A 22,060-nucleotide genomic window follows, 5' to 3' on the forward strand; every position below is an offset into this window, starting at 1 on the left:
AAAGTTACTCAATTTCTAGTGTTAGGAGTGACCATGGAATCGAATTTCAAAATCTTGGTTTTGATATTTTTGCAACTCTTGTGGTATTGGCCATAGTTTTTCATCCTTTAGAACCCCTCAACAAAATGGAGTTATTTAGAGGAAAAATAAAACTTTAGAGGAAATGGTTAGAACCATGCTTTGTGAAAATAATTTGCTAAAATATTTTTAGGCAGAAGCCATAAACACCACTTGTTATATTATAAATAGAGTGATGATTAGGCATATTTTAAAGAAAACTCCATGCGAACTTTCAAAAATAATCGAACGAATACGAACGAGGGTGTGTTCATGTTTTTTCGTTTAACTTTAACCGAACACATGAATGAACACGAATATAAACGAACACAAAATTTCTTGTTCGTGTTCGTTCGTTAAGGAATGTAACTTGCTTGTGTTTGTTAACTACAACAAAATGGAGTTTTAGCAGCATTTTTTAGTCCTATAGCGGCGTTTTTAATCGCCGCTAAAAGCACTCGCGGCGATAGTAAAAACGCCGCAAGAAGTGCCGACCATACCAGCGCCGCTAATGTTAGTGATGTTTGTGAAATAAAAACACCGCAAAAAGTCAAGATCTATAGCGGCGTTTTTGAAACAAACACCGCAAAAGGTCGAGATCTATAGCGGAATTTTCTAAACACGTCGCAAAAAGTCAGATCTATAGCGGCTTTTTTTATACAAACTACGTAAAATATCGAGATCTATAGCGGTATTTTTGGAACAAATGTCGCAAAAGGTCAGATCTATAGCGGTGTTTTTAGATACAAACGCAGCAAAAAGTCATATTTATAGCGGCGTTTTTATATACAAACGCCGTTAATTACCATTCTTTAGCTAAGATTAATTGATATTTTTCATATTTCATTTATGCTACATCACCTAAATTTAATATCATGTAACTTTATATAAATAACAACCATAAATTTTAACAAAATAAATTAAAATTTATAAACATTAAAATTAAATGTAATGTAATTTGACATTGTTCTCTAAAATTTAGTCTAGTTTATTTCACTTTCAATTAAAAAAATATTATTCACTAGAATTTAGTCTTCATTGTTCCGATTCACCAAGAAGACTCCTTGCACGCTTCAATGCTTCACTTGAAACAGATAACGACCTTCCACCTACAGTATGAAAATTGAGAATTAGCAAATTTCAGTTCTCATCTCATCCATTGTTTTGTCAACATCATCTATATTATGATGCCACAATGATTTCAACTCACTACGAACAGATTGCCCATGAGAACTTAACTACAATACGGAAAGCAACAATAGATATCAAATTTAAATTTATTAGGTAGAAACACCAACCTAAGAGAGAAAAGGAGAAAAATTTAGAGTAGAAGTTATAGAACTCCTAGTCATTGTTGAAATGCATCAACCGATAGTAGAACAAAGGAAAAAGAAAACTAGTTAAAAGAATTAACTTGAGGAGGGACAGAAAATAACCTCTGGAAATGTCCGTGCTTATCTTCTGTGCTGGGACGAAAGATGAAGTAGAAGGAACAGGTTTTACAACACTATTGTAGTTTTGTTCTGTCATATCTTGCCACCAAGCCAGAATGACCTTGAACTTTTTAGAAGCGTCTGCATAAATGAAGGGGAAGAGAGAGAAAACATTTGTTAACAATTTTAGTGCTCAATCTAAGGGCTTGCACATGTAGTAAACTAGAAAATGCAACAACTTTGACACGATAATTTCCTCAAACTAATACCATATTAAAAGGAAACAAATATACAAATGCATATAAACATTGATAATGGTGTTATCCCACATCCATCGAGTTTTCTGTGATCTTATAATAAACTTGGGTGTCTTCACCTATTACCAATTGGTTTTATAAGTTCCTGCCTAAACCCTTGTGACCTACATACATGATGGGAATGTGAAGTGGTGTTAACACACTTGAAATGCATACCACACACTTAATCAATTAACAGCTTTTATAGGCTTCAATAATAAATTATAAGGAAAATTAGGAAATATTTACAGTGGAGTATTCCATGGAAAATATTAGATTATCAATACAATAAGAATAAAAGAGAAAAGCAGAAACTATTCACCAATTTCCGCACTTCTGCTGCAGTGTCATTAGCAAGGGCAAACAAACCATGAAGCATGGGGAGACTGAAAAAAACTGCTCATAGAAAAACAAATATAGTTAGAAAATTTTAAAATGCTGACAATTTAAAAATACAAATATGCATTTCACCTGAAATAACCGAGGAAGAAATATGTTGATAGGCCTTTCAGCTAACCCAGGCACATCTGAATCCAGCACTTGCGGTATATCCTCACAAATCTGTATTACAAAGGAATGGTTGATGTGTTAAAGGTAATTCAAACCAGCATATAACAATGTCTTTGCCGGAGAGTGTTTGTCAGCTACATTTAATTTTTGACCCTCAAAATGCAGTAAGACCACCAACAGAAAAAGAAGAAATCATATAGGTTAGCTAGTGTAAGTTGACCCATTGGTAATCACTGGTATATATTGCTATTCGTTAGTGGAAAAAGCACCAAGAATAATGGAAACATGTTTCAAATACCATAGAATATCAAGGATTCTGCACCAGGGAAACTCCATATATAGAGTATAAGTATGTTAAGAAGAAAGGACAAAACTAGGGTAAAGAAGAACTTGAGGGAAACCTCTAAGAGGTGCAATTTGAAGGCAGCTTCTCATCGAGGGCTTAGAACTTTGTTCCACCAACAATGCATGTTTACATGTAAGGGAAATCTATTCTAGATGGCCAAAAATCATCTCACTTTTCTCACTAGACAAATGGGGGGATGAGTAATACATCTTACGCTAGAGATTTTTTGCATACTAACTTCATATAACTAAGGGGAACATTTTCAAATAGCTTTCACACTAAATTACAGTTACGCTAGAGATGTTTCCCAATTGATATTGAATTAAGCAATAAGACTGGCCCCCAAGAGTTCAAAACTACCAAACTTATAGGTTACATGCAGCTTTACATCATTAATAGAAAACACCAATAAATGTTACCTTTTGATTGTATAATTCACTGAAAACTAACAACTTGCAAACTTTTAAACGGATATAGAACTTATAGACATTCATGTTTTTTGATTTAAGATATCAACATATATCACCTACATTTTAATTTTTCAGGCACAAAAAATAGTGAAGGTTGCATCCTTTTATACAAATATGGTAATATCCATTTCTCTTCATTCATTTAACTTTCTGTACAGAGATGTTAATGCAGTTTTTTTCTCCAATACATCGAATAATATTTGGTACCTGAAGATATTAAATCCTTTTGAGATGCAGGGGATCAAACACATATATGTAAAAAGTACTACTTAATTCACATGTTCTATTTTCAGGATTCAGGGGAACCTTTTTTCATGATCTAATCGTATTTTACACTGCAGCAAGCATAAACCAGCATATTTGATTAATTTAACAAACGTACCTGTTCTTTGATAAACAAGGCAGAAGAATAAACCCCGAACTTTAATTTGAATGTTTTTGGAGCAACACAAACCTAGAAAAAACCCTAATTGATGGGTCAACAAATAGAACCAAGATTCCCGATAAGCATATAAACAATAAATCGCCAATTTACCGAAACTAACACTTCAATGACATGGTAAATCGCCAATTCAGGGTTGATCACGAATATTCAACGCCATATAATTCCTTTCTAGCTCTACAATTCACAACAGTAAACCTCAAAAACTCAGATAATTCAGAGCTTAAATTTTTCAGCAGAACCCAAGTTTACTTCAAACAACTAAAACAAAACCCAAATTCAAATTCCACCCATATTCATAAATATAACCCTAGAAATAGTAATTCGAGAGAAAAAAAAAACATAGCTCTTGACTAAATGTAAAACAGTCCCAGAAACAAAAACAAACCCTACTATTACATGATATGTAAAAATTCCAAACTTTCTAATTCATACGCGAAAATTTCACCAAGAACGAAAAAATGGAGAGAAAAAATAGAAATCAACAAACCACAGATCGAGAAAAAGAAAGGCAACGAAGCTAGGAGGAGATTCGCAGCAGATTAACTTGTAAGAGTTACATTTTACCTGATTTATTGGTGGAATTTGGAGAGATATTTCAGGAGATGTGATTTTTGGTCTCTAATTATTTATATTACTATTACGGCTTTGAAAAAACCCCGAATGTTAGAGAAAACGAAGTAACAGACGACCAAACAAATAATTTAAGGGAGATAGAAGAGAGAGAGAGGATACGGGTTGTTCTTTTAAAAAAATATACAACTCTGTTGCGGCGTTTTTATAAAATCGCCGCTAAAATACTACACTTTTGCGGCATTCGTCAGAAAATGCCACTATAGATGAATCCTATTGCAGCGTTTATGTAATAACGCCGCTAAAATTCTAATATGTTGTGGCGTTTATTAAAAAACTGCCACTATAGGTGAAACCTAATGCGGGGTTTGCATACAAATGCTGTTAAAGTACTGATATATTGCGGCGTTTATTAAAAACGCTACTATAAAATAACCTATTACGGCGTTTGTATAAAAACGCCGCTAAATACTACTCTGTTACGGCGTTTATCAAAAAAAGCCACTATAGATGGTCTTTGCAGCATTTGTTTAAAAACATCGCTAAAGTACTACTCTGTTGCGGTGTTTGTCAAAGAAACGCCGCTAACGTTACAATTTTATGGAGTTTCGAATGCAAACGCCGCTATATGTTTAAATGAACGCTCATTTAAATGATAAACGAAAACAAATGAACGAACATAAATGAACATAAGCAAACACAATAAATGAACATAAACGAACATAATAAATAAACATAAACAAACCTGCACAAACATAACAAATGAACATAATCAAACACAATAAATGAACGTAAACGAAAGTAAATAACAACAACAATAACTGAATAAAATTCATTATTCATTAATTTAACCTACAACTTTGGGGTTAAAATTATTTGGGTTTTAAATGGGTATGATTTATATTTTCTTTAATGGATTTAAGTGTAAATTATTTGGGTTTTAAAATATTAATGATTGTGTCTTAATATTTTAAATGGGTATAGAGATTGGGCTGAATATAAACGAACAGACATAAAAGAACATATATAAACATAAATGAACGAACATATACAGACATAAATGAATAAATATAAACGAACATAAATGAACTAATATAAATAGACATAAATAAACGAACGGATTATCGAACGTTCACAAACGTAAATGAACGAACGAAACATTTGTTCATGTTCGTTCATTTAATTAAACCTACATAAAATCTTTTTCATATTCGTTCGTTTAATAAATAACGAACATAAACGAACTTCATGTAGAACGATTCACGAATGGTTCGTTTAAAGGCCTATCCAAACCCCATTAGTAAGGAACATATCTCGAGCATAAATGAACCACATGTTTGCACAACGATTGGAAACTCTGACGCTACAGGCACTAGACTGGTAAGTGAGGTTCAGGCGATACCAGATTCTAACGCCTACGGCCCATAGATGATAGTTGAATGGCATCGGCATAGACAACCATCAGGTCCAGTGAAAAGAAGTGAAACAAATCAAGCCAAACAAGGAAAGAAGATCGCGCTTTGAGGCCATCAATGATAATAATCACAAGAAAGGAAAGTTGACCATTCAATCATGAGGAAATCCGGGAGATGAACTTATTGCAAATCTTGTAAACCCAATTTCCTCATTGAGCGAGGGAAACACTTTGCCCAACGATCATGTGAACGCTACTGAAATTGCTATCCCTAGTCAACCCAATGGCGGCAATCAAGGGAGTAAAGTTTACACTCAACAACTCATCCAAAAATCTACCATGTTACCGACGTTAGTGCTGACCGTTATGACAGACCCTACTTATCTTAACACAGAGTCAAGGATAGACATTGATGATGCCCTCGTTAGAGTGAACCACGAGCCTAACCCTTTGCATAAAGAGGGCATGAACACTCTCATGCAATCCACTACGTCCCCATAAGCTAGTAATTTGTATCAGTCGGAAGTGGTAAGGTTTAATGTTTCAATTTTTTCTTCAAACACTAATCATATCTTTTATAATTTTCTAGGCATGAAAGGACAAACGATGAAGACTTCATTGGATTCTTCTAGCCACAAAGCCATAGCTTTCAATGGATATGCAGGTATACAAATAGAAAGCCATTCTCTGCCCAACAGAATTCGACCACATCTTATCATTATCTAATCTCAAAAGATAGAGCAACCCCGTATGTTATTTGGGATAAAGGATTGAAAATCAAAGCTAAGACTTCGAATAGTCCATCTATCCATGAGGTCATGAATGCTACAGTACAAAATATCCAGGCACAATTTCATACGTAAGTTAACGAAGATGGTTATAACACTAGTGTCGAGGGCATTTAAAAATAAAGGCACTCATCTCTCTCTCATTCTTTATGGATTTTACACTAATAAAGTGGAATTGTTAAGGATGTGGTGGCACTTTTGGAGACTCGTATCAGCTATCGTAAGGCCGACCAAGTGATAGCTAAAACTGGTTTCAACAAATCCTTTAGAGTGAAAGCTATCGAATTTTTTGGAGGCACTTGGATCATTTGGAACAATACCCTTAATGTTGAAGTGATAGCTACAGATCCCTAGTTTATCACAGTTATGATTCTCTAGTCTAATAATTTCAATCCTTTTAGTGGCTATTGTTTATGGCAGCCCTGAGAAAAAGAAACGTGTGGCTCTCTGGAGGGATCTTAGTTATACGCGAAGGAGCATGGGTGCTTCATAGATTATAACAGGTAACTTTAACGATATCATGTCTAGCGATGAGAAGAGATGAGGTGCATCTAGAGGCAAGGGATGCAAATATTTTCAAAGGTTCATGACCAACACACCTTTATGGATTTGGATTTTAAGGGACCTCATTTTACCTAAACGTATGGGGGTGTCTTCGAGTGCTTAGACATATAGTGACCAATGATGAGTGGAATAGGTTACCTCCCATCTCTATCGTATTAAATCTAATCATCATCACCCGCTTCTGCTTTACGTTGTGGGGTCCCCTCCACACCTTATGAGTCCTTTCCGTTTCTTAGCTAGATGGACCAAGCATATGTAGTTTAACACATTCATCCATGAGAATTAGCGCTCAGAAGGTAACATCATTACCTCATGAATAGTATTACAAACTCACTCAATATTTAGAACAAGGAAGTATATAACCATATTTTCTAGAAAAATAAAAACTCAAAAGCCAATTTGCCATCATCCAAGCCGAGTTGGAAAAAAGTGAGAACAACCACCTTGTTGATAAAGAACCATAAATCCGTACTAAACTCGAGAGGTTCTAGACCACGAAGAGTTTTTGTGGCACCAAAAATCAAGAAGAGATACACTAAGTTATGTTTGAGATTTTGATATACCAAAAATAAATAAGTTTAAAGAAATTCTAAGGTTATTTTTAATTTGACTTTTAAACTTATATTCGATTAAACTATTTGAATATATAAATTCTTTTTAAATTCAAAAACTCCATATTTACTCCTTATTCTTTTATAAAATTCAAGTCATATACTAGAAATAATTTTCAAACAATTTTACAAAGGGTTTCGGATCTTAATTGAGTCAAAAATTAATTTTTAACCCTAGAGTATCGATAGTGCAATAATAGCACTGATATTGTTCATGTGGTACCGATACGGGTACCGATAATAATGTATAAAATGCACTACAATATTGGTACTGGTACTGATACTCCCTTTAAGTTTTTGACAAACACGATTCCAGTAGACTATTTTCGTACTGATACTGTCTAAGTATCGATACTCTAAGTGGAGTACCGATACTCTTCTCTCTCCAAAAGCTAGATTTTGTATTTAATGTAGGAAGTACTAATACTCCAAGACCGAGTACGATACTCAAGCATCTGTACAACATTTATTGCGGGAAAATTAATTCCAATGACTTTATTAACTCCTACAACAACTCAAACGACTAGAATTGAATGAAGGGGTATAAAAACAAGATTCCATGTAATACCCAAAAAATTTTAACAAGCGACTAAAATGTAAATTTTGAAAGTTGGGGCTAAAGTATAAATTTAAAAAAATTTAGGGACTTAAAGTTTAATTTTGAAAAATTATATATTTTGGTCACATAAATGGATAATTTACCTTAAAAGAAGTAATTTTATGTCTGACAAATTTTTAATTTTAAATTTGTAGAAAACGCTATTAAAGGTAAAGTTCGATAAAATAATCGGATATCTGGATCGAATAAAAAAATTAAAAAAAAAATTAATTATGGTAGTATGAGATTAAAAATGGTTTTTTAGTATTTTTTTAGTATTTTTAATGAGAAGAATGCGAAGTGAACATTCAAATTAAAAGAATTTACCTAATTTTAGTGAAATAGTAAAATTTAGTGACTAAATTGGATTTTTAGAAAATTGAAAGGGCAAAGAAAAAATTTGAGAGATGAGATTTTTATATTTATTTATTAATATTAAAATGGAGATGAAAGAGTGTCATGGAAGTAAATACTTGAATTCATTAATGGCAATTTAGGCTTTTTCACCAAACGAATAAAAAAATACATTTTTAATTGTATTATAAAGGAAATGACCATCCAGCTCAGTTGGTAGAGCACAAGGTTCTAAACCTTGAGGTCGTGGGATCAAGTCCCACGGAGGGCATTTCATAATTTGGAGGTCTCCTACGGAAGCTGCTCTCAACCTGGTGTTGGGGGCAGTCTACTATCTTACCTCCCCCTTACCCCATACATATGGGAAAAAAGGGACAGCCATTTTTTTTTTTAATTGTATTATAAAGGTGATATTGGGAGTTTTTTTTAAACGAAAACTCACGAAAACTCTCTCTTCTTCTCCAACTGCTGGATGTCCTCCATAGCTAAGGTAAGCACAACTTTGTTTTCAATTTTTGAGTCATTTTAATTAGAATTAGGACTTAAGTGTGAAATAATAAATTGTTCCTCACTAAATTCTCTACAAATTGGTATAAGTATTGTCTTGTTTCATGTTGAAATCTGAAAATGGGTTTTTTTATGGTGGATGAAAGGGAAGTGAAATATCAATGAAATAAGATTAGAGTATGATGTAGGGAGTGGTATGGAAGCATAAACAAACATAAAAGTTGATTAAAAATCATTAAGGGACTAAGTTGAAAGCATTTAGTCATGGTGGGATTGAATGAAGAAATGTTGATTTTGATCTGTTTTTGTTATTGGGATTATTAGAATGAATGGAAATGAGTTGTAGGTGATGAAACCAAGCTTAAATCAAAGTTGGAGACCATTAAGGAAAGTATCCAAAACTTTTGGTCATGGAGAAAAAATTAGGAAAATTTGTTTAAAAATTCTGTTAGGTTTAAATTAGATAGAAGGATGGTTTCATAAGGTTTGAATAAAGTTTTGGATCAATTTGGATCAATGTTAAGCTTAAAGGGTCTTTTTTCAAGTTTTGAGAAATTGGAGATTGCAAAGTAAATGTTGAAAGTTAAGGTACTATGCTGGAAATTATAGTTGGAGTGATGAAAAGTTGAATTTGGTTGATTTGGAAGTTGAGTAATTCATACGGATTAAATTGCAAGTTTTTGGAAAGTTAGTGGTGAAATTGCAAAAATGTAAGATTAATGTACTAATTTGGAAATATAATGAAATTAGTTGAGTATGATGGTTGTTAGGGATTAAAGTGAATAGTAAGGACCAATTTGACAAGTTTTGAAATATGGGGGTTTAATTTGAAGAAATGTGTAATTGTGGGTTAAATGTTAAATTGTGAAAAGTTAAGTGATTTAAGGTTGAAATTTATTATTTTCAAGGACTAGGAATGTTATTTTTGCAATAGTTTCGTAGAATTGATTTAATTATAGAAATTATCATTGAATATTTATTTACCACATTATATCATATTGTATACGAATACGTGTTTAACATGTTGGTTAGATACTAACATGTGTTCGAAATTGTTTATGGCAGATAATTAATTTTTAAGTAGATCGTGAATGGATTCGAGAACAAAATGAGCAAAAAGAAAAAGGAACAGAGTTCAAGAGTGAATTTGGTTAAGTTAAGGTTGATTTCGTTTTCGGGGTAGAAATTAGTTTCGAATGTTCCTTAGTAAATTTTTTAGAATTACGATTCGAATTTAATTTTATTATAATAGTACGAATACTAACGTATGTGAATTGTTTATATGTTGAAAATCAATGATCGAGTAGTTCATGATTATAACCGAGATCAAAATGAACCAAATACGAGGGTTATAAAGGTAGTCGTAGGATAAGTTGGTGAGGCACCAGGTGAGTGCAACTTACTTATTTTATATTCGATATGAGGAAGGCTTGGAATGAGCCAACCTCAAAGGTTTTTTATTGAAACAATTTAAATCAATTTATGAAATATCTTTATATTGATTTACTAAATGATTTTTATATGATTTTGGGTTTGAATAACAAAAATTATTTTATTTGGGTATTTTATTTCATAGCATGTGAATATTTTTTGGTATGAATTGTCCAGATCTGGTTTTATATAAATGGTTTTATATTTGATTATATGGATGAATGATTTTATATGCAAATTAGTAATTGATTTATAACAAAGTATATTGTATGAAAATAAGGGTTAGTGGTACAATGGCATGCCAGGAGGTGGAGTCAATCTGAATATGTTTTTGAAATAACATTAATGTGGATCACTCGTGGTCTGACTCGACGTACCTTAGTGGTGCACAAGGTGGAGTGATTTGATGCATATGATTAGCTTTATATGTGCATTATATGACACCAAGATGGGTCACTCGTGGTCTGGCTCAGGTGCCTTAGTGGTACACGAGGTGGAGTTACTCAGTGCAATATGTTCTGACAATAAATTTGTATACAACATGCTCACTCATTATCTGACTCGTATACCATGTATTCTCATGATATTACAGTGGGCAAATGTATGATATGAATAAGAAAAATATGGATTTGAAATGATTTGATTTAAAAAAAAGGTACAATTTTGCAATGATATGAACTGAAATAGAAAAGTAAAGATCTAAAATGGCATAGTACAATCTGAATTACAAATTTTTATAATAAATTCTTATTACGAGTTAACATTTTATTTTATATATGTTTTATTTTAGTAATGTTTTTATACAATACAAATAATGTATGTTTTATAAGTTAAATATTTTATTTTATTTTACTTTATTGTCTCACTAAGTGAAACTTAGCGTGTGAGTGTTTCACACGTAGGTGCAAGCTATAAGGAGAAAATAGGGAGTGCATCAGTATCGTTTTCGAGGAATCAATTCTGCCACCAGAATCATAAAGTGAGGTCATCCTGTCTATTAATTTATTTGGGAGTGGTATGTATATAAAAAAAAGTTTATAGCTGCTCTGATTCGAATTCTCTTTAAGATATTTTTGTTTAAATTATGAAGGTTTGATTTTACAAAAGACATTATTAATTATGAATATTAGTTATTAAATCGTAAATATTTATGATAGAAATGATTTTCAAATCAGGTAGTTTTCTGGCAGTTTTGTTTTAATATATGTTACGGCACATAATTGACTAAAATAATATCTTCGACACTTAAATATTAAATTATGATTTTGTGTGATTATTAGTTTTAGAATAAAGAAATATATTTTGAGATTTTAAAAAATAAATTTTTATTGGTTTTTAAATAGTAAATGTTTCGTATGATTGATGCGACATCTTCGTCGCATATACAGATACGTATATTTTGAGAATTTCAATTATGATTTCTTGAGTGTTCTTCTTTGTTCTTGAATTTTGGAAACACATTCCTAATGAGGTTTTCTAAGTTTTCTGTTTATAATTTCTTCTTAGGAAGAGTTGTACACATGACTTTGAGGTATAAGTCTAAATGTGTTGTAAGGTTACACCTTGTCCTAAAAGGTTTAAACAAATTAGTGAATTTGTTGAAATTCTTAGTGTGGAAGATAAATTAGTAGATGTAAAATTAATCGAGGAAGTTGAACCACTCTAAAATTGCTTGTGTCAATTTTCTGTATTTTTTTGCAAAAAGCTTCCATCAATTTTTATTTGCCAATTTACCTCATCTTGGCTTTTTCATTAGTTCAATTGACTCAACAATTGGTATCAAAGTTAATCTTATTGGAATGCTTAACATCCTCTTGAAAAGATCTTTGGAATAAATCAATCAATTCATCTAAAATGGAAACTCCATCTACTTTCGGCAGTTTTGGTTAGTCCCAATCTATATCAAAGGCTCTGTACTTCAATGGTGCCAACTATTCTTATTGGAAGAATAGAATAATCCTATTTATTTAAGCCACCAATTATTCAGTGTGGGATATCATCACCGATGGAACATTAATCCATTCCAAGAAGCAAAAAGAGCTTATTCTACCGAAGGTCAAGTCAGAAATGACCGATAAAGACCGAAGACTCGTCCAACTAAACGCAAAGGCCATGCAGATCATATTTTGTGCATTAGGCCTCGATGAATATAGTAGGGTGTCTTCTTGCTCAAATCCAAAAGAGATTTGAGACAAGCTTGTAGTCATACATGAGGGTACAACTCAAGTTAAGAAATCAAAAATTGAAATTCTCATTCTTAATTATAAGAATTTCAAAATAGAGGTCGATGAAGACATCAAAACAATGTCGGATCATTTTACCACCATCATCAACGACTTGAGAAACTTTGGGAAGGTCTATCCCAATGAAGAAGTTGTAAGAAACATGTTTGCTTTATTTTCTTCATCTTGGGAAGTCAAAGCCATCGCTATTAAAGAAGTGAAAGATTTGGAGTTGTACACTCTTGATGAATTCATCAGATCATTACACACTCACGAGGCGAGACTTCAAAATAAGGAGGAAGAAGAGAAAAATATGGAGAAGAAGAAAGTTGGGATTGCTCTCAAGTCCACCAATGCAGACAATGTTTCTAGCGATGAGGAAGATAAAGAAATGACAATGTTTGCTAAAAGATTTAGATGATTCATGAGGTCCAACAAAGAAAGAAGATTTCAGATAAAAGAGGGCTTCAAGAATGAATCTAAGGAGAAAGACCCTGTCATTTTTTATGAATGCAAGAAACATAGACATATCACTTTCGAGTGTCCTCAATTGAAGAAGAAGGGGTCAGCCAAGAAGGCAAAAAAGGCACATGTAGCTATAAGAAGAAAAAAATATCCAACTTGTGTCTTAAGGCCATCAAGCGAGAAACTAAGGTAACCTATAGTTTATCCAATTTAAATGAATACTCTTTTAATGAACTATAAGAGGCCTATGATGAATTGGCATTAAAAATTTGAGATTATGATTTCAAATAATAAGAAACATATTTAAAAAATGAAAAATGATATCTTATCTAAGACCAATGATGAACTTGAAAGTAAGATGAAGGATGTGTAAGTCAAACTTGATGAGTTTGAAAAGAAAAATCAAGATTTGCATAACTTACTTTCTAAAGTTCATGATGTTAATCAAAAGAAACTTAATGATCTTAAGTTTCTTTTAACAAAGTTGGATCAACCTGATTTAAAAAAAAGTCAAACTTCAAAATCCAACTATGTTAAAAATAACTTTAGACAATACAAACATAGAGGTCACCAAAGAACATCAAATAAGAAAGTTGTTAGGATCATATGGGTCCCCAAAGGTCTCATTGCTACTAAGGACAAGGATATCCTAGAAAAAATGAATACCCAAGGGGGACTAGATTATTGGGAACTAATGCCTATGGACCGAAAAGAATTTAGGTACCAAAAATCAAAAATCAATCTATGTTTGTAGGTGGAGGAACATTGCTACAAGGCTCAAAACGTAAGTGAAAATTCATGGCACCTTGATATTGGTTGCTCAAGATATATGACCAATGACAAGAATCATTTCAAAGAGCTTAAACCTAGAAGTGGAGGAGTAGTAACTTTTGGTGACAACTCCAAAGGCCACATAGAATGAATCGAATCAATAGGTAACAATTCTTTAATTTCAATTGAAAATGTGTTATATGTCAATGGTCTGAAGCATAATCTACTTACTATAAGTCAATTGTGTGGTAAAGTATACAATGTCATTTTTTAGTCTAATGGTTGTAAAATAGTTGACATTGCATCAAACATGATTATGTTTATTGGTCATAGAATATGAAACATTTACATATTGCATTTAGATGATATTGTTTCCTTAAATGTATGCCTAGTAAGTAAAGATGAAAATGATTCATGGTTATGGCATAGAAAACTTGGACATGCAAGCATAAACAAATTAGATAAACTTGTTAAAGGTGATCTAGTAAGAGGTTTACCAAAGCTAAAATTTGATTTAGACAAAATTTGTGATGCATGTGTTAAGGGAAAGTATAAAAGAGTTACTTTTAAATCCATTAATGATGTTTCCTCTATTAGAGTATTGCAATTGATTCACATGGATTTATTTGGGCCTTTTAGGACTACTAGCTTGGGTAGAAAACAATATGATTTTGTACTTGTTGATGATTGCTCTAGATTCACATGGATTCTTTTTTATTAGTTCTTAGGATAAAGCATTAGATAAATTCATCACATTTTCTAAAATAAAGCAAAATGAAAAAGGTTACTCAATTTATAGTGTTAGGAGTGACCAAGGAATCGAATTTCAAAATCTTGGTTTTGATGAATTTTGCAATTCTTGTGGTATTAGCCATAATATTTCAGCCCCGATAACCCCTCAACAAAGTGGAGTTGTTGAGAGGAAAATCGAACTTTGGAGGAAATGGTTGGAACCATGCTTTGTGAAATAATTTACCAAGATAATTTTGGGTGAAAGCCACAAACATCACTTTATATATCATAAATATAGTAATGATTAGGCCTATTTTAAAGAAAACTCCATACAAACTTTTCAAAAATAAAAATCCTAACATTAGTTATTTTCACCCTTTTGGATGAAAGTGTTTTGTTTTAAATAATGGAAACGACAATCTTGGAAAATTTGATGCAAAAAGTGATGAAGGAATATTTTTTGGATATTCCATGAATTCTAAAGCTTTTTAAGGTTTTAACAAAAGAACTCTAGTGGTATAAGAATATATTTATGTTGTTTTTTATGATAACCCATTTCCGAGAAAGGAGTCTTGTGTGGAAGATGATGTAGGTATTATGATATCAAATGAAGTTGGTGAACCATCATCTAAAGAGGATATGCAAGAACAAACACAAAATGCTCTTGAGGAGCCTATTCAAGAGGAAAAGGGAAGTATCATGCCCAATGGAGTATAACTATGTAAAAGATGGTAAGATTTTGGGTGATCCATCCAAAGGGGTAACTACTAGATCCTCTCTCAAAAATATTTCTAATTTTGTTGTATGTATCTCATGCATAGAGCCTAAAAATATAAAATAATCATTAAAAGATGAATTTTGGATATTGGTTATGCAAGATGAGTTAAATCAATTTGAGAGGAGTCAAGTATGGACATTAGTTGAAAGACCTAGTAATAAATCTATTATAGGTACTAAATGTGTATTTAGGAATAAATTAGATGAAAGTGATAACATAGTGAGGAACAAGGGTATACTCAAGAAGAAAGAATAGATTTTGATTAAACTTATGCTCCTGTAGCTAGAATGGAGGCCATTAGAATGTTATTACCATTTGCATGTTATCATGGTTTTACCTTATATCTAATAGATGTTAAAAGTGCTTTTCTAAATGGTTTTATAAAAGAAGTGTATATGGAACAACCTCTAGTTTTTAAGGATTCAAAATTTCTAAAACATGTTTTATAAATTAAAAAAAAGCTTTATATGGTTTAAAACAAGCTCCTAGAGCTTGGTATGAAAGATTGTTAAATTTTCTTGTTGAAAAAGGTTTTTCAAAAGGGAAACTTGGCATTACCTTATTTATTATAAAAAGTAAAGGTAAAGATTTGTTAGATGTTCAAGGTTATGTTGATGATATTATTTTTGGATCTACTAATGATAAATTTTTCCTAGAATTTGCTAAGTTAATGCAAGGTGAATTTGAGATGAGCATAATGGGGGAGCTCTCATTTTTTTCGGAATTCCAAATCAAGCAAAGGAAAGATGACATCTTCATCAATAAAGAAAAAGGACATCAAAGATATGCTCAAGAAGTTTGGATTGGAGGTTGTGAAAAAACGAGTCACTCCTATGAGCTCATCTACAAATCTTAACAAGGATGAGGAAGGTAAGTGTATAAATGTTAAGCTTTATAGGTCTATGATTGGATCATTGGTTTATATTACCGCAGGTAGAACAAACATTATGTTTAGTGTTTGCTTATGTAGTAGATTTCAATTATGTCCTATGGAATCACATTTACAAGCCATTAAGAGAATCTTTAGACACCTTAAATACACTCCCAATATAGAACTTTGGTATCCTAGAAACTCTAACTTTAGCTTGCATGACTTCTTGAATACGAATTATAGAGGATGTAAATTAGATACGAAAAACACGTCCGGTATTTACCAATTCCTAGGTAGTATGTTGATTTCATGGTTTACAAAAAAAACAAAATAGTGTAGCATTATCAACCACATAGGCAGAATATATTTTGGTCGGTAGTTGTTATGCTCAAGTTTTATGGATGAAACAACAACTATTAGACTATGGAATTGATATAGGTATTATTTCTATCAACTGTGACAATACTAGTGTTATTTGTCTCACCAAAAATCTCATCCAACATTCTAGAACTAAATATATTGAAATTAAACATCATTTCCTTAAATATCATGACTCAAAGGAAGATATAGTTATAGAATATGTAGACACTTTGCATCAAGTAGCGAATATATTTACAAAACCTTTAAATAAGGAAAGATTTTGGGTACTTATGAGAGAATTAAGTTTGAAAAACCTACCTTAACTTTGTGTTTAAATATTTGATGCTCTTTCATGATTTTATAAAAAAAATAACTTCTTTGATGCCTACCATGCAATTAGTTAGGGGGAGTTTATGACTTTCCATTAAAATTGATAAAGTGTTCAAAGTATGCTTAACTATGTAATTGCTTGGTTGAACATGTTTTCCTTTTCAATTTAGAGTTTCCTATACCAATTTTGATGCCTAAAAGCATACATTATGAGAATTGACCATTTAGTGCACTTTAACTTTAAATTCATGCAACTTTATCATTCATAGGTGTTTTTGTTGTTAAACCTTGAATAAATGAATGAATGCATGTATATTGGTCATAATTTTATTTCTCATATGTTCAATCATGTTGAATGTACTTAATTTGTTATAAAAATGACATATTAGGACTTATTTACTACAATTTTTGACCATTTCATGTATTTAGTATTGATATTGCTAATACAGTATCAATATTATTTTTATTTGGTTTGATATTGTTCATTCAATATCGATATTATTCTTATAGTATCTTTAAGGGTATCAATATCGATATTATCCTATTTAGTGTACGAGTACTGATACTCATTTAAATGAGTACCAATACTCAGGGTCAGACTCGTCTTATAACTCTAAAAAATTCCTAAATTTCTTTCTTTGCTTCAAATCCTAAATAATCGTTCAAAAAAAACTCTCATCCCTCTCTCAAATAGTCACTATTTTTCGTCATTTTGGATCAAATTGTGGGTCGATTTTCACGTTTGTTCCTTGCATTTCATCAAAATTGAGCTACATTCCCTCATTTCCTTCTCAATTTGTGATTCAAGGTAAATTTTTTTAACTCTAATTTTTTTAATTTAGGCTTAAATCTTGTTAGTTTAGGTTAAATTAGTGAATGAGCCTTGTTTATACAATAGTTTCACACCATTATCTACCGAATTTTACTACAAATTTACAATTTTGTTTTTAAAAAAATTGAATTTATTAAAAAATTGAACCTTAGTTTTGTTTATACATATTTATACTATGCATATATATCCGTATATAAACTTATATTATATATACATATATTTAACGTTTATTTCAAAATTTGCATGTACATGTTCATATTTTGTTTACATAATTTTTTTGTATATACTTATATATAATTTTTTTAATTATATATATATATATATATACACACACACATAATTTTAAATATATTGCTTGTTTTTCACATTTCTTTTTACACTCATACATGTACTTAAAACTCATTAAGGTCCTAAGTTTCATTTAATTTTCATTACCTTTAATATTGCAGACTCTTTTGAGTTTTGGGAATTAATGTTAGCATAGTTGTTTACATTGCTTCGTTTTGCATGTTTCTTTATCATGATTTTATCCCAATATGTCTAAACGAGCCCGTTCTTCCCGATCCCACCTCCAAATCCTATTCTTAACCATATTTCCAATCCAAATGAGCTTACCATTCAAAATTTGTGCTTTAATGAACCCGTTCGCCAAAACCTTTAGCATCGATACTCATAATTCTTTGAGTCATTACCCCTTAGGGATGAGTGTATGCATTCTCTTTCCGCCATGACTGAGCTTAATTTCAAATACATTCCGCAACTCCAATCTTGGAAACTCGACAACACCTTCAAAATCAAACTCGTTATCTTTCAATAACTTGTTCATATTTTCTATTCAAATGTTGTTTGTGTTGTTGATCAAACTCTAAATGCCACCGTTAGTATTCGCTCCTATCTCATGGGGCAATACCTTCACATAGATGCCGCTTCCATAGCCCGAGACTTAGGTCTAGAGGTTAAAGGTATAGGCAATGAGAAATATATTGTTGATTCTCCTTATAAGGTTGGTCATAGTGCCAATACCCTAGACATTCATGAGTACTTTTTTGTATCTTGTTATCACTTTGTGGTTTCGACCATCCGGTGGTAAATTCTCCACCCTTCATACCGTTGATATTTGATGGCTTCATTTCTTTAAACATCATAAGAATATAAATTTTCCCCCAAATTATATTCAGTGAGCTTGTCGACGTCATAAATAACTTCCAATCTAAGAAATTTGATACCCTTGTATATGAATGTTTTCTTAACCATATATTTCTCAAATTCGGTACCAATGTCTCTCTAGATTTCGCTATTCCCTATCCTCATACATTGATATTAAATCTCTTCGTAAATCGGGATGGGAAAAGCTTGGGACAACGTAGACAAGAAAAGGGAAGCAAATCATAGGCTCTACCTCTAGTGTACCTCAGCCTCAAGATGATGGTCCGATATGAGATGTTGATGATCCAATAAACCATGTTCCTGTCGATCCCCCTCGAGTTGGCGAAGATGATGTGAATGCGATTTCTCCTTACTTCCAGACATTAATGTAGACAATAGACATGAGGTTTATTATCATAGAGTCTCACTTTATGGCTTTGGGACCACATGTTTCTGAGATTGGTGCTAGACAATTGTCTTTGGAGGCGATGTATGTGGACTCCTGATGCGATATTCATGCTAGATTCGACACAGTGACATATAGGATCAAATCTCTCTCTCACCACTTTGCTTTCTTTCGCGCTTCTTCTTCAGATCATGATCCTCCTCAGTCATACACCTGATCGTTTTTCCTTGATTGACTATTTATTTTGTGATCATGTTCGGTATTGTATTTAAAATTTGTTGGATTTTTTTAACGGTTATTCATGTTCATTTTCATACTTTTGTTATAGCCTTGGATTTTTATGCACATGGGTGCTTATATTTGATATTTATGTCATTTTGTATGCTTAATATGGTTTATAATATTTGATATTTGAGACATGTTATGTTTTGTGACCATGTTTATTGCTTTGAGAATATTATTTATGTTGACTAACCTCATTTGGTACGTTTGATCTTCATAGTTTCTATTTATATATATATATATATATATATATATATATATATATATATATATATATATATATATATATATATATATATATATATATATATTAACTTTATTATTTAACAAAAAGGGGGAGAAATGTTAGAGTAAAGGATAGTTATTTTCAATAAAATCTTAAATTTTTTCAAAAGTTTTGCTATATAAAAAATGGGGAGATTGTTGAAACATGCTTTGAGATTTTGATATACTAAAATAAATAACTTAAAAAAATTTAAGGTTATTTTTAATTCAACTTTTAAACTTATATTCGATTCAACCATTTGAATATAGAAATTCTTTTTAAAGTAAAAAAACTCCATATTTACTCCTTATTCTTTTTGAAAATTCAAGTCTTAAACTGGAAATAATTTTCAAACATTTTTACAATAGGTTTCGGATCTTAGTCAAGCCATAAATCAATTTTTAACCTTGGAGTACCGATATTGTTCATGTGATACCGGTACGGTACAATATTGGTACTGGTATCGATACTCCCTTTAAGTTTTTGACAAACACAATTCCAGTAGGCTATTTTTGTATTGACACTCTAAGTGGAATACCAATACTCCTCTCTCTCCAACGACTAGATTTTTGTATTTAATGCAGGTAATACCGATACTCCAAGCCTGAGTACTGATACCCAAGGCGTATGGGCAGCATTTATTATAGGAAAATTTATCCTAACAACTCTATTAACTCCCAAAAAAACAAAAACGACTAGAATTGAATGAAGGCGATATAAAATTAAGATTTCAAGTCATATGTGAATATAAAAGATCATGGAGAAAAATAAAGTGACCATATTGAGCCAAAAATCAAGTCAACATTTTTCAATATTCTTTTTGTTTTCAAAGAACACTTTTGTAATTATTTGTTTCATTTATTGAGTGTTCTTCTTTGTTCTTGAATTTTAGAAATACATTCCAGGTTTTCTAAGTTTGCTATTTGTAATTTCTTCGTCGGAAGGGTTGTACACTTGACTTTAGGGTATAAGTTGAACCACTCTCAAATTGCTTGTTTCAATTTTCTTCATTTTCTTGCAAAAAACTTCCATCAATTTTTATTTATCTATTCACCCCTCTTGGCTATTTCGTTGGTTCGACTGACTCAACGAGTTCTTTCATAGTCATCTAAGCCTAAAAGCTTAATAATGGCGATTAGTGTTTAGATAAGGACATTTTATGTATAGAGGTAACATCCTTTTATGCCTTATTGTATCGGGAAGACGATATACGAATGGGTAAATTTCCCATCATACTCCTTTCTTAGATTGTCTCATGAAGAAATCTATAGTCTTAATGCCAATGTCGTCAACGAGGGAAATTAAATCGACACTTTTTAAAATGAGTCCTCGTAAAGCCATAAGAAATGATGACCTCTACGCCCTTTTTTTAGAGTCAATTGGAGATGGTAGGATCTTCAATTTGTACTTAGATTAAATGTATTTGAATGGTAATTCCAAAGGTTGATAATCCTGAATCTTTTGCAGATTTCTATCCGATTAGTTTGTGCTCTATTTTATATAAATTGATTATGAAAATTATTGTTAAAAGGTTTTGAGTAATTTTCCCAAGAATCATTGCTTCGAACCAACTGAGTTTCACTGCAGGTCGTAATATCACCAATAACATCCTGGTAGCCCAGGAAGCGGTTCATTCGATGCGTAAGGGGAAAAAAAAGAAAAACTCAGTGGATGACGTTTAAAGTAGATTTAAAGAAAGCTTATGACCGTGCGGGTTGAGACTTTCTGGAAGATTCCCTTGAAGATATGGGTTGTTTGGCTAATATTCATCGTGTTGTTATGTCCTCGACGTAAATCCTGTGGAATAAGACCCTCGCAAAAGAATTATAACCCTCTCGAGGAATCTGACAAGGTTGTTTGTTATTCCCCTATCTCTTTGTTCTTTTCATAGAACGTTTGGGGAAGAGCCTCCAGTACGCCATGGAAAATGGCCTTTGAGAACCTATTATTCTATCGTGAGGAGGTCCCCCTTATCTCACCTCTTTTATGCTTATGATTTGGTCCTTTTTATAGGGCTAATCAAGATCAAACAAATCTCCTAGGAACGATTCTGGACCAATTTAGCATATTCTTCGGGCATAAAGTTGTTTCCAGCAAGACGAGAGTTTTCTTTTCAGCTAATGTTGATAAAGGCATGGCGAATAGTTTGTGTAACTCGCTTAGGTTCTAGCACTCGACGAACCTAAGTAAATATCTTGGTATGCCT

General features: G+C 32.0%; 1 long non-coding RNA gene across 1 annotated transcript; it reads right to left on the bottom strand.

Moving 5' to 3' along the window:
• Positions 1–1,500: 1,500 nt before the first annotated feature.
• Positions 1,501–3,581, bottom strand: LOC120182984. The gene is made up of 4 exons (XR_005521895.1): positions 3,495–3,581; positions 2,258–2,347; positions 2,109–2,182; positions 1,501–1,631 (listed from the first exon to the last, which is right to left on the bottom strand). It is a non-coding gene; the product is annotated as an uncharacterized LOC120182984 (long non-coding RNA).
• Positions 3,582–22,060: the final 18,479 nt, after the last annotated feature.

Source organism: Hibiscus syriacus, unplaced genomic scaffold, assembly GCF_006381635.1.
Source record: "Hibiscus syriacus cultivar Baekdansim isolate YM2019G1 unplaced genomic scaffold, ASM638163v2 tig00112738_pilon, whole genome shotgun sequence".
Taxonomy (NCBI): domain Eukaryota; kingdom Viridiplantae; phylum Streptophyta; class Magnoliopsida; order Malvales; family Malvaceae; genus Hibiscus; species Hibiscus syriacus.